This window comes from Oncorhynchus gorbuscha, linkage group LG26 (genome assembly GCF_021184085.1).
Source record: "Oncorhynchus gorbuscha isolate QuinsamMale2020 ecotype Even-year linkage group LG26, OgorEven_v1.0, whole genome shotgun sequence".
Taxonomy (NCBI): domain Eukaryota; kingdom Metazoa; phylum Chordata; class Actinopteri; order Salmoniformes; family Salmonidae; genus Oncorhynchus; species Oncorhynchus gorbuscha.
The window spans coordinates 4,297,814-4,310,955 of record NC_060198.1 but is presented as its reverse complement, the minus strand read 5'-3'; positions in this window follow the sequence as shown (position 1 = coordinate 4,310,955).

Here is a 13,142-nt window from a genome sequence, read left to right as displayed (position 1 = left end):
TGACTGATTCACACTATCGAGTCAAACTGAGACAAGACAATCCTGCGCTGGCCTAGAAAGGATATTGTGAGAAGAAAATGTCCAAGCCAGCCAGGGCCGTAGCTACATATGAGGACACTGAGGTCCAGACCTAGTTCATTAAAAAAAATATTTAAAAAAAAAATGTATTTTTGGGGAACTCATTCAGGGTCTCAACTTACTGTTGAGAGTTAGAATAGTAGAGTACACAAGGTGCGATTTTGAAACTTGGCTGCCCCAGTTTTTCTCTGTCACTCACTGACAGTCACTCATTTAGCCCATGTCATTAAAAATAAAATAAAAAAATAGGTGAATTATTCTAGTTAGTCTAGACTGAACTTGTAGTAATCATGACCAAATGACTGACTGGGCACATAGGGCCCAGGGGATCTGACCTCCAGGGTTCCCCCATTGATTTTGTTAGTCACTCTCACTCAGACATCATATTAACCATAAGTCACGTCAAAAGGTGTAGGAACATTTCAAAACTTTTTTAAAAATGCTTTTCCATTTGTTAATAAAATAATTTCTGCTAACAGATTCCCTCAGTACCTAAATGATCGTTTTTAATCCTGGTGCTGAGCTAATTGTGTAGCTAGGCGATGCGTTTGTAGATCGACTGAGGTGAATGAAGCTTCAGAAACCATAGTGATAATAGGTCGTGTTTTTGTTGCTCTTCTCCAATTAGCATTTTAGAGTTTTTTTAATTGTATAGAAATGCAGTAAAGTGTCCTCACTAACAGTCAGACCCTGGCTACAGCCCTGAAGCCGGCACATTGTGGTTTGGGTCGGCCCTGTAGTGTAAATCAGTCATAGAAGACTCTCGTGTCTAGTGTCCCGAATGAAATATGTGCCCTTGGTACAGTTCCTCTGCTTTTTTTTGTGTATCCAACCAAAGTCCTCACAGAGAGAAGGAAGGAATTCTGCAGCACAGCGAGGAAGGAAGGTTGAATGATCTTATTATTCTCTCAAGTTTCTTTTTGTTTTTAAACATAGTTGTGTTCAAGTACATGAGTCTAAATTAGCATTTTATAGCGTAAGACTTAAATGCATTCTTATTGTATTCAATATTCAGTTGTATATATCCTCTGGAATAATATTCTTTGTGAAGTGACTTTTGGTTCCATTCAACCAAATCTTGTTACAGTTTTTTTTTTCATTTACAGATAGCTGTCATGAGTCATTAATACTTTCAAAATCACAAATTAAGTTGATGTGGTATTAAAAAGTATTTTCTGTTTGTAAATATATGATTTTTCATGCTTAGAAACTAGGGCCGGGATGATACCAATATCACGATACTCGTTAATATTGTGTCAAGGAAACAAAGCATGACGTGGATTTAACTTCTTCAGGAAAACATCCGTAATGTTGGAAACAAACATCATTATGTCGTCATTCAGAGTCACATTTATTTATTTTCCAAGCTATGGCACCCACTAATTTACATACATATTTTAAGAACCAAAGAGTTTGGTCTGCTTTGTGTTTCCAATGAATATTGCGATACTGGTAACATCACAGACCTATTAGAAACCATGGTAATTTTGTCTTCCTGCTTAAGGTATATTACTGTTAATGTTTGATACATAAGCTATGTATTCCAAAATTAGAAAATATTTTATGACTGAAAAATAAATGGAAAAACAATGAATCTGAACAGAAACTGAGTTGGAAATAACATGTATTGTGCAGATAAAGAATAACGAGCACTTTATTCTGTATTTTATCAAAAAGAATATCTAAAAAAAATATATATATATTTTAATTGCTGTTTTGTATGAATGAATAAATGTCTAGTAATAATAGTAATAAACAAGCAGCAGTAGCTGTTCTGGTTGACACACTGCTCTGTTCTCACACAATATTTTCCCATCAGTCCCAAAGGTCAAAGGTCAAACTGACCCCATGTTAATGTCCACCTGTTTCTTACTGCTCATTGGTTGGCCTGGTTTGGGGAAGTGTGTGTGTGTGTGATGTGAAGGCAGCGGGTTGTTGTTCTCTAGCTCAGTGACTCAGAGGTAATCCCATACACACACCTGTCTTTCTCTCTTTCTAAACCAAAACTGGGGTATTACCCCAAATCGGTGTCGTACTCAAATAGCTCAGTACAGAGAGTTTTTACTTGGCAGGTTGTTTTTTTAAATGTCCCAGAAAGTGAGGGAGAGAGGGTTAGATAGAAATAGAAATAGATACAGACTGGAGAAGGACATACTAGGCCGAGGGGCAGTGGGGAGGGAGAGATAGAGAGAGAGGAGAGGAGAGAGAAATAGGGAGAGAGGAGAGGAGAGGAGGAACAGCTTGCTAACACAACACAGTCGTTTACTGTACCTACCCAGTTCACCACTAGGGGGCAGTAAAGACTGCTCCACCACAACAGACCAACGGAAGAGAGAGTATGGTATACCAGCTCCCTCATGTGGTAAATTATCAGTCAACCATAACATTTTTTTTAAAGACGACTTAATAATAATAAATAATAATATATGCCATTTAGCAGACGCTTTTATCCAAAGCGACTCACAGTCATGTGTGCATACATTCTATGTATGGGTGGTCCCGGGAATCGAACCCACTACCCTGGCGTTACAAGCGCCATGCTCTACCAACTGAGCTACAGAAGGACCACTTGTCACAAAACCTTTATTTTCTGAAGTGCTAAGGCTCACCGGAACCCTTTATTTTTTATATATGAATCATTTAATTCCAAAACAATATCCCTTTTCAGAAATGTTAGTAAATCAACTTTTATTGTTTAAAGATATTCTGAAAGAGATTGGTGTGTTTTTTGACTGTCTAATTATGTCATGGGGTTGTTCAATGACAGACATGTATTTGTTTAAAATCTATCACTTGATGGTTTCGTTTCAGAGAGACAAAATGCTATATATCCGCCTCATTCTCAGAGGAATAAGTAGTACTGCTAGGTTTTACACAGTCGAATGTAACAAATAACAACATTTTTTTATAGAGAACTGTACAAATGATACATTTATGAAATAAAATAAAAAATGAAATAAAATGCAAAACAGTAATAGGAGATCTGTATGTAAAATATTTGACATTTGAGTCATTTAGCAGATGCTCTTATCCAGAGCAACTTACAGTTAGTGCATTCATTATAAGATGGCTCGGTGAGACAACCACATATCACAGTCAAATATACAGGATAGGAACATTCAAGCTAAACAATGGATTTACAGTATAGCATTTTGAAGACACACACATCAAACCCATAAGCAATCACTGGTTAAAAAACACAAATGTGAAATTTCGATGTACATAATGTTTTGGGAATAAACTCTTAATTTAATCTCTTGATGTCGTGAGGTAACTATAAGCAAAAACTATAACTTTTTAAACTCTATTTTCCAGAGCAAAAACAAACAATTCTTCTAAACGTCTTCAGCAGTCGGTGTTGCGGAGCTCCGACAGGGGAAACTCCAGTAATGTCATATGTCTCCCCAACATCTTCCTCTCCTGTAATCAAATCATTCCCATCTTTAATTGTATTAAATGTGTTCTCCTGCTCTAACAAGCCACTTCCCCATCGCTATCTCTCTCTCCTTCTCATCCTTCCATCATTCTCTCCTTTCTCTACTACTGTCAGTTCAAACGAGCCGTTTCCCCATCTCATACGCTATCTCTCTGTTGTCCCTCCCTCCCTCCCTCCCTCCCTCCCTCCCTCCCCCTCCCTCCCTCCCTCCCTCCCTCCCTCCCTCTACTGATGTCGGTTAATTAGCCACTGTGTCACACCCCCTTGTCATCAACATCCATAAAAACGACCAGCTGGGTGACCTTTGGTGACCTTTCTCCAGACTTCGTCAGTCATAATGGCTGACTAGAGGATCTAGGATCTGGGCTGTCTGGCAGGGGGCTGCTTTAATGCTTTGTAGACCTCCTCTGCTGCTGTTGGTTTCTGCCCTGAGGTTGTGCGGGGCTGTGTGGGGCTGTGTGGGGCAGTGGGGCTAGTGTTAGGGAATAGGGGCTAGTGTGTGTGCTCAGTAGGAGACAGAATTGGGGACTAAGTGGTGGAGGGTTGGGGGTCCTGGGGCCCATAATGACCTGTTGTGTGTTGTGGAGCTGTGAACCATTCGTTGGAGGACAGAGAGGCATTGTGTTACACTGGGCTGCCCACGCTGACTACACCACTGAGAACCACCACAGGCTGTGTGTGTGGGGGGTGGGGGTAAGTGTGTGTGTGTGTGCTTTTGTTTCTGTCTGCCTGTCCGTCCGTCCGTCTATCTGTCTGTTTGTCTATTTGAGGCTCTGAGATCAGGTGAGGTGTCTAGCCTGTGAGGAACACCTGTGGATATCACATGTATCAATGCGTGCTGCTGTAACCACATGCAGATCATCCGTTATTTTCTCGGTGCGTGAATATACAAGACTGTTTATGTTTTCTGAGAAAAACATTGACACCACGTATGAAGAATACTGAAAATCTCCCTATTTCTTTTTCCTTTCCTCTCTTTCTTCCCCCTTTCATGTCTTCCTCCTCTCGGCCAACAACAGAGTCTTTCATTCGGGCATCTCAGTGGCTGCCTCAGGCCCTCAGGCCCTCTGCTGTTCGCTCAGCTTAATTAAATGTTCTGAGAAAAACTCATGATTGGAAAGTGACTCGTCTCTTCTCTCCTCTCTCCTCTCTCATCCCTCAGGCCAATTTCCCATAGATTTTCCCATGCATCTTCCTTTTACCCCTCTGATCAGCATCATAAAGACATTTCCCTGAGAAGTAAACTATGTTTTGCAAGTGAGTAGTCTGCTGGATGAAGCTCTTTCCCTCTGTACCCATAGCTACACAGCCAGGTCTCTCTTGGGAAGGAGGTCTTCTGAACTCAATAGGACTTCCTGGTTGAATTAAATGTTACAGAAAAAGTGCATCTGCACCAACACCTTGTGGTTAGAACGTCTGCCCTGAGATTGCAAGGTTGGGAGTTCGATCACCGGCCGAGTCATACCAAAGGCTGTCAAAATGGGACCCGATACGTCTCTGCTTGCCACTCAGCATTAATGAGATGGATTGGGGGTAAGGCCCTGCGATAGACCAGCGTCCTGTCCAGGGGGGGTACTGGCACATCAAGCTGCCTCACACTACAGAAACAGAAGATCAGCTCCTGCTCCTATGAGCCGTTCTGGCTCTCACAAGCAAGTCTACTTACCATGATCTATATAGACAACATAACTACGTATGCGTTGAACTCCTTTGCTCAATAACACAGGAATCCACAGCAGTCCTGGGCAACCATACAGGTGGTTATTGGTCTAATGATGCCCCCCTCCACCCAAAACCACATGACACCTGAACTCAGCACTGTCTGAATGAGAGGGGGGAAGGTAGGGGGAGGCCTGGGGCTGAAAGGGGTGCTGTCTGCAACCTCTCATACCACCACTACTATAAGCCTTAATTGGTTAATTGGATCACTGCTGATTGAGGGAGACCTCAGAGGTTATTATTATGGGAGGCTGGGATAGTAACCTGGGGTTACCCTTATTATACACTGCATGACTGACCAAAAGTATGTGGACAAAGTTCAGACCTGAATCCAATCGAGAATCTGTGGAAAGAACTGAAAACTGCTATTCACAAATGCTCTCCATCCAACCTCACTGAGCTCGAGCTGTTTTGCAAGGAGGAATGGGGAAAAATTTCAGTCTCTCGATGTGCAAAACTGATAGAGACATACCCCAAGCGACTTACAGCTGTAATCGCAGCAAAAGGTGGCGCTACAAAGTATTAACTTAAGGGGGCTGAATAATTTTGCACGCCCAATTTTTCAGTTTTGGATATGTTAAAAAAATTTGAAATATCCAATAAATGTCGTTCCACTTCATGATTGTGTCCCACTTGTTGTTGATTCTTTACAAATAAATACAGTTTTATATCTTTATGTTTGAGGCCTGAAATGTGGCAAAAGGTCGCAAAGTTCAAGGGGGCCGAATACTTTCGCAAGGCACTGTATTGGCGCAGGTAGCGTTCTCCTAGCATCCGCCAAAACCCTGATTCGTCCGTTGGACTGCCAGATGGTGAAGCGTGATTCCTCACTCCAGAGAACGCGTTTCCACAAGTCAAGAACCCAATGGCGGCAAACTTTACACCACTCCAGCCTACGGTTGGCATTGCACATGGTGCTCTTAGGCTTGTGTGCGGCTGCTCGACCATGGAAACATATTTCATGAAGCGAAATAATGACAATTTAGCAATTAAACACTGGAGTGATACATGTGCAGAAGATGAATGTGCATGTTGAGATACTGGGGTGCAAAGGAGCAACAACAACAAAATAACAATATGGGGATGAGGTAGTTGGGTGGGTTATTTACAGATGGGTTGTGTACAGATGCAATGATGAGTAAGCTGCTCTGACAGCTGATGCTTAAAGTTTAGTGAGGGAGATATTATACTCCAGCTTCAGTGATTTTTGCAATTTGTTCCAGTCGCTGGCAGCAGAGAACTGGAAGGAACGGTGGCCAAAGCAGGAGTTGGCTTTGGGGGTGACCAGTGAAATATACCTGCTGGAGCGCGTGCTACGGGTGGGTGCTGCTGTGGTGAGGCGGGGCTTCACCTAGCAAAGACTTATAGATAACCTGGAGCCAGTGGGTTTGGTGACAAATATGAAGCGAGGGCCAGCCAACGAGAGCATACAGGTCGCAGTGGTGGGTAATATATGGGGCTTTGGTGACAAAACGGATGGCACTGTGATAGACTGCATCCAATTTGCTAGATTGAGAGTGTTGGAGGCTATATTGCAAATGACATCGCCGAAGTCAAGGATCGGTAGGATAGTCAGTTTTACGAGGGTATGTTTGGCAGCATGAGTGAAGGATGCTTAGTTTGCGAACTAGGAAGCAAATTCTGGATTTCATTTTGGATTGGAGATGTTTAATGTGAGTCTGGAAGGAGAATTTACAGTCTAACTAGACACATAGGTATTTGTAGTTGTCCACATATTCTAAGTCAGAGCCGTCCAGAGTAGTGATGGTAGACGGACGGGCAGGTGCGGGCAGCTATCGGTTGAAGAGCATGCATTTAGTTTTACTTGTATTCAAGAGCAGTTGGAGGCCATGGAAGGTGTTTTGTACGGCATTGAAGCTCGTCTGGAGGTTTGTTAACACAGTGTCCAAAGAAGGGCCAGAAGTATACAGAATGGTATCGTCTGTGTAGAGGTGGATCAGAGAATCACCAGCAGCAAGAGCAACATCATTGATGTATACAGAGAAAAGTGTCGGCCCGAGAATTGAACCCTGTGGCACCCCCATAAAGACTGCCAGAGGTCTGGACAGCAGGCCCTCTGATTTGATACACTAAACTCTATCTGAGAAGTAGTTGGTGAACCAGGTGAGACAGTCATTTCAGAAACCAAGGCTGTTGAGTCTGCCGATAAGAATGTAGGGATTGACAGAGTCGATTGCCTTGGCTGCACAGTGTTGTCTTTTATCAATGGAGGTTATGATATCGTTTAGGACCAGCTCGGAAACCGGATTGCATAGTGGAGAAAGTACGGTGGGATTCGAAATGTTCAGTGATCTGTTTGTTAACTTGCCTTTCAAAGACTTTAGAAAGGCAGGGTAGGATATATATAGTTCTGTAACAGTTTGGGTCTAGAATGTCTCCCCCTTTGAAGAGGGGGATGACCGCGGCAGCTTTCCAATCTTTAAGGATCTCAGACGATATGAAAGAGAGGTTTAACAGGCTAGTAATATGGGGTTGCAACAATTGCGGCGGACAATTTTAGAAAGAGAGGGTCCAGATTGTCTAGCCCAGCTGGTTTGTAGGGGTCCAGATTTGGCAGCTCTTTCAGAACATCAGCTATCTAGATTTGGGTGAAGGAGAAATGGAGAGGCTTGGGAAAGTTGCTGTGGGGGTGCAGGGCTGTTGATCAGGGTAGGGGTAGCCAGGTGGAAAGCATGGCCAGCAGTAGAAAAATGCTTATTGAAATTCTTGATTATCGGAGATTTATCAGTTGTGAAAGTGTTTCCTAGCCTCAGTGCAGTGGGCAGCTGGGAGGAGGTGCTCTTATTCTCCATGGACTTTAGTGTCCCAGAACCTTTTGGAGTTTGTGCTGCAGGATGCAAATTTCTGTTTGAAAAAGCTAGCCTTTGCTTTCCTAACTGCCTGTGTGTATTGGTTCCTAACTTCCCTGATAAGTTGCATATCGCGGGGGCTATTCGATGCTAATGCAGTACGCCACAGGATGTTTTTGTGCTGGTCAGGGGCAGTCAGGTCTGGAGTGAACGAAGGGCTATATCTGTTCTTAGTTCTATAATTTTTGAAAGGGGCATGCTTATATAAGATGGTGAGGAAAGACCTTTTAAAGAATAACCAGGCATCCTGTACTGACGGAATGAGGTTTTGTTTGTAAACAAAGGAAATGTGCCTGAAAACATGGTTAAAACTATAATTTTGATATTGTGGATGGTCAGTCCTTGTATCCATACCAGTGTCTATGAATTTGAGAGTGGTTACATTTCTCCAGCCCCATCCCTCAGCTTTTTACTGAAAGCGAGATCACTTTGTTATTATTTCAATTGCTGTGCTGATTGCTGCTTTAAGTGCTCAGACTACAATATTATGACAAAACATGAGGCCCAGTTCCTTCCTTGTTGGTAATTGGGATATCTTTGATTATTAATCATTTCAGATGGAGCAACACTGAGAGATACATTGTAAGAAAGGCTAAGCTAAATAAATAGTCAACATCCTATACGTCTGTGTGACAAAATCCCATGACTAGCCTGGTGCTGACACTATGACTGAGGGGCCACTGCCAGCCAGTCAGAGACGCCATTGTCCACCATCACATTATTTTAATACCATAATTCTCAACCTCCTGCTAATGACTCAGTCCCACTAATGGTCTCACTCTACCCATCTCTCCCCATCTCTCTCTCTAATGGTCTCACTCTACCCATCTCTCCCCATCTCTCTCTCTAGTGGTCTCACTCTACCCATCTCTCCCCATCTCTCCCTCTCTCTCTCTCTAGTGGTCTTACTCCACCCATCTCTCCCCATCTCTCTCTCTAATGGTCTCACTCTACCCATCTCTCCCCATCTCTCCCTCTCTCTCTCTCTAGTGGTCTTACTCCACCCATCTCTCCCCATCTCTCTCTCTAGTGGTCTTACTCTACCCATCTCTCCCTCTAGTGGTCTCACTCTACCCATCTCTCCCCATCTCTCTCTCTAGTGGTCTCACTATACCCATCTCTCCCCACCTCTCTCTCTTGTGGTCTCACTCTACCCTTCTCTCCCCATCGCTCTCTCTAGTGGTCTCACTCTACCCATTTCTCCCCATCTCTCCCCATCTCTCTCTCTAGTGGTCTTACTCTACCCATCTCTCTCTCTAGTGGTCTCACTATACCAATCTCTCCCCATCTCTCTCTCTAGTTGTCGCACTCTACCCATCTCTCCCCATCTCTCTCTCTAGTGGTCTCACTCTACTCATCTCTCCCCATCTCTCTCTCTAGTGGTCTCACGCTACCCATTTCTCCCCATCTCTCCCCATCTCTCTCTCTAGTTGTCTCACTCTACCCATCTCTCCCCATCTCTCTCTCTAGTGGTCTCACTCTACCCATCTCTCCCCATCTCTCTCTCTAGTGGTCTCACTCTACCCATCTCTCCCCATCTCTCTCTCTAGTGGTCTCACTCTACCCATCTCTCCCCATCTCTCTCTCTAGTTGTCTCACTCTACCCATCTCTCTCTATCTAGTTGTCTCACTCTACCCATCTCTCCCCATCTCTCTCTCTAGTGGTCTCACTCTACTCATCTCTCCCCATCTTTCTCTCTAGTGGTCTCACGCTACCCATTTCTCCCCATCTCTCCCCATCTCTCTCTCTAGTTGTCTCACTCTACCCATCTCTCTCTCTAGTGGTCTCACTCTACCCATCTCTCCCCATCTCTCTCTCTAGTGGTCTCACTCTACCCATCTCTCCCCATCTCTCTCTCTAGTGGTCTCACTCTACCCATCTCTCCCCATCTCTCTCTCTAGTGGTCTCACTCTACCCATCTCTCCCCATCTCTCTCTAGTTGTCTCACTCTACCCATCTCTCTCTCTCTAGTTGTCTCACTCTACCCATCTCTCCCCATCTCTCTCTCTAGTGGTCTCACTCTACTCATCTCTCCCCATCTTTCTCTCTAGTGGTCTCACGCTACCCATTTCTCCCCATCTCTCCCCATCTCTCTCTCTAGTTGTCTCACTCTACCCATCTCTCTCTCTCTAGAGGTCTCACTCTACCCATCTCTCCCCATCTCTCTCTCTAGTGGTCACACTCTACCCATCTCTCCCCATCTCTCTCTCTAGTGGTCTCACTCTACCCATCTCTCCCCATCTCTCTCTCTAGTGGTCTCACTCTACCCATCTCTCTCTCTAGTGGTCTCACTCTACCCATCTCTCCCCATCTCTCTCTCTAGTGGTCTCACTCTACTCATCTCTCCCCATCTCTCTCTCTAGTGGTCTCACTCTACCCATCTCTCTTTCTCTTCTGTCTCTCGTTCTTTCGTTCTCTCATTTTCTTGATATCTTGTTTTCTAGTTCTATCTCTCCATCTCTCTCTCACTCTCCATCCCTCCATCACAATTGAGGTAACTCGGGCCAGTGTAGATACGGACCCAGGGGCGAACAATAGCCCATTCATGATGCCTTGCAAATGCAATGATGATCCTGCTCTCTCTAAACCCCCCCCGCCCCAGCCTCCACCAGCCTCCACAGCTGCACAGGAATGCGGTCCAACAAGTCCCCCCCAAACTTCCACCCTCACCACTATCGCAACCGAAGCCAATCTCAACCCCCTTCCCAAATAAAGAGAGAGAGGGCAAGAAATGGGCAATTCTGCAGATGGAACACAAAGAGAGGATTCATGGCTTTAGTCACAGACACTCACGGGAAGAGAGGGGGACCCATTTAAGTGTTGCGCAGCTGCACTGATTCATTGCAAAAAATGGGTGAGGAGAGACAAAGGTCAGCAAGCAGCATAATTTTTTATTCATCCTTCTGGAATCTGCATGAGGCCGTGCACATTAAACCACTATATCACTAAATCACTAAACTATGAATCACAGGGAGCCATGGCATCAGTATGGTCTGACAGTGGTCCTGGGTGGCTGAGTTGGTAGAGCATGGCACTTGCAGTGTCAGGATTGTAGGTTAGATTCCCACTGAGGCCCCTCATATGAAAATGTATGTACTACTACTACTAGTAGTCTCTTTACATAAAGTGTCTGCTAAATGGTCATAGACAGTGCATTCGGAAAGTAATCAGACCCCTTGACTTTTCCCACATTTTGTTACATTACAGCCTTATTCTAAAATGGATTAAAGAGTTTTTCCCCTCATCAATCTACACAAAATACCCCATAATGACAAAGCAAAAACAGGTTTTTAGAAATGTTTGCAAATTTATGAAAACCCCAAAATTGAAATATTACATTACAGTGGAATACTTACTTACAGGCTCTAACCAACAGTGCAAAAAATGTATTAGGTGAACAATAGGTAAGTAAAGAAATAAAAACAACAGTAAAAAGACAGTGAAAAACAACAGTAGCGAGGCTATAACAGTAGTGAGGCTATAACAGTAGTGAGGCTATAACAGTAGTGAGGCTATAACAGTAGTGAGGCTATAACAGTAGTGAGGCTATAACAGTAGTGAGGCTATATACAGTAGTGAGGCTATAACAGTAGTGAGGCTATAACAGTAGTGAGGCTATAACAGTAGTGAGGCTATAACAGTAGTGAGGCTATAACAGTAGTGAGGCTATAACAGTAGTGAGGCTATAACAGTAGTGAGGCTATAACAGTAGTGAGGCTATATACAGTAGTGAGGCTATAACAGTACTGAGGCTATAACAGTAGTGAGGCTATAACAGTAGTGAGGCTATAACAGTAGTGAGGCTATATACAGTAGTGAGGCTATAACAGTAGTGAGGCTATAACAGTAGTGAGGCTATAACAGTAGCGAGGCTATAACAGTAGTGAGGCTATAACAGTAGTGAGGCTATAACAGTAGTGAGGCTATAACAGTAGTGAGGCTATATACAGTAGTGAGGCTATAACAGTAGTGAGGCTATATACAGTAGTGAGGCTATAACAGTAGTGAGGCTATATACAGTAGCGAGGCTCTATACAGTAGTGAGGCTATATACAGTAGCGAGGCTCTATACAGTAGTGAGGCTATAACAGTAGTGAGGCTATAACAGTAGTGAGGCTATAACAGTAGTGAGGCTATATACAGTAGCGAGGCTCTATACAGTAGTGAGGCTATAACAGTAGTGAGGCTATAACAGTAGCGAGGCTATAACAGTAGTGAGGCTATAACAGTAGTGAGGCTATAACAGTAGCGAGGCTATAACAGTAGCGAGGCTATAACAGTAGTGAGGCTATAACAGTAGTGAGGCTATAACAGTAGTGAGGCTATATACAGTAGTGAGGCTATAACAGTAGTGAGGCTATAACAGTAGCGAGGCTATAACAGTAGTGAGGCTATAACAGTAGTGAGGCTATAACAGTAGTGAGGCTATATACAGTAGTGAGGCTATAACAGTAGTGAGGCTATAACAGTAGTGAGGCTATAACAGTAGTGAGGCTATAACAGTAGTGAGGCTATATACAGTAGTGAGGCTATAACAGTAGTGAGGCTATAACAGTAGTGAGGCTATATACAGTAGTGAGGCTATAACAGTAGTGAGGCTATATACAGTAGCGAGGCTCTATACAGTAGTGAGGCTATATACAGTAGCGAGGCTCTATACAGTAGTGAGGCTATAACAGTAGTGAGGCTATAACAGTAGTGAGGCTATAACAGTAGTGAGGCTATATACAGTAGCGAGGCTCTATACAGTAGTGAGGCTATAACAGTAGTGAGGCTATAACAGTAGCGAGGCTATAACAGTAGTGAGGCTATAACAGTAGTGAGGCTATAACAGTAGCGAGGCTATAACAGTAGTGAGGCTATAACAGTAGTGAGGCTATAACAGTAGTGAGGCTATATACAGTAGCGAGGCTCTATACAGTAGTGAGGCTATAACAGTAGTGAGGCTATAACAGTAGTGAGGCTATATACAGTAGCGAGGCTCTATACAGTAGTGAGGCTATAACAGTAGTGAGGCTATAACAGTAGCGAGGCTATA